This window comes from Callithrix jacchus, chromosome 10 (genome assembly GCF_049354715.1).
Source record: "Callithrix jacchus isolate 240 chromosome 10, calJac240_pri, whole genome shotgun sequence".
NCBI classification, from domain to species: Eukaryota; Metazoa; Chordata; class Mammalia; order Primates; family Cebidae; genus Callithrix; species Callithrix jacchus.
The window spans coordinates 103926083-103927143 of NC_133511.1; the positions used below are offsets into that span (position 1 = coordinate 103926083).

The following is a 1061-nucleotide window of genomic DNA, read 5'->3' on the forward strand; positions in this document are numbered from 1 at the left end:
GTAGTCATAGTAAGATAAGCCCAAACCATATGGAGAACTAACTTGCCTCTGTCAATTTCGTCTGATCTCCCTGCCTAGTACCAGCATCAAATGCCAACCATGTGAGTGAGCCAAGTTGGACATTCAGGGCCAGTTCTTGATTGGCCCAATAGCTTGACATTTACAACCATTTGACAGTGGCCCAGCACGTATCACACGGAGTGGAAAAAAACTCAGCCCTATACTTACCTGTCAAGGTTGATACCATGATCACTAAGGTGGTTTTCCCAGGGCAAGGCTTATCCATTGCACTCCGGATGTGCTGACCACTGCGATTTCCCAAAATGTGGGAAACTCAACTGCATAATTTGTGGTAGTGGGGGACTGTGTTCATGCTTTCCCCTAAAAAAAAAAAAACCACTAAGCCCAATCATTTCATAGAAAAATGAGAGACAATTAGATAGCTGCTTTAGAATTTAAATTCTGATATGGCTTACAATGTGGCATTATAAAAGCAAAAGCAAAATGCTAAATATCTATAACGTTTCTTTTTTTTGAGATGGAGTCTTGCACTGTCACCTAGGCTGGAGTGCAGGAGTGCAGGAGTGCAGTGGCGAGATCTTGGCTCACTGCAACCTCTGCCTCCTGAGTTCAAGTGATTCTCCTGCATCAGTCTCCCTAGTAGCAGCGATTACAGGTACATGCCACCACACCCAGCTAATTTTTTGTATTTTTAGTAGAGATGGGGTTTTACCATGTTGGCCAAGCTGGTCTCAAACTCCTGACCTCATGATTCACCTGCCTCGGCCTCCCAAATTGCTGGGATTACAAGCATGAGCCACCATGCGCAGTCCAACAGGTTTCTCAAACTACAATCCCTGCTCATTAGCGCATTGATAAAACCGTCACGTAAAATTTACTTGTGTCTGGACCCTGTTCTTTTATTGGACGTGCATTATTCTGTTTCCTACTGTATTAATCCACAGCCTAGTTTGATCTACACTTTCTAGATACAGAGTCAGCATGAAAATTATAAAAAGTCTTAATCTCTTCAAGCTGGAAAAAGTTCAGAGTTTAAAGGA

At 42.9% G+C, this 1061-nt stretch overlaps 1 non-coding gene across 1 annotated transcript; it reads left to right on the top strand.

Moving 5' to 3' along the window:
* Nucleotides 1-220: 220 nt before the first annotated feature.
* LOC118146064 (U1 spliceosomal RNA) lies at nucleotides 221-384 on the top strand. Its single transcript, XR_004731523.1, has one exon. It is a non-coding gene; the product is annotated as a U1 spliceosomal RNA (small nuclear RNA).
* Nucleotides 385-1061: the final 677 nt, after the last annotated feature.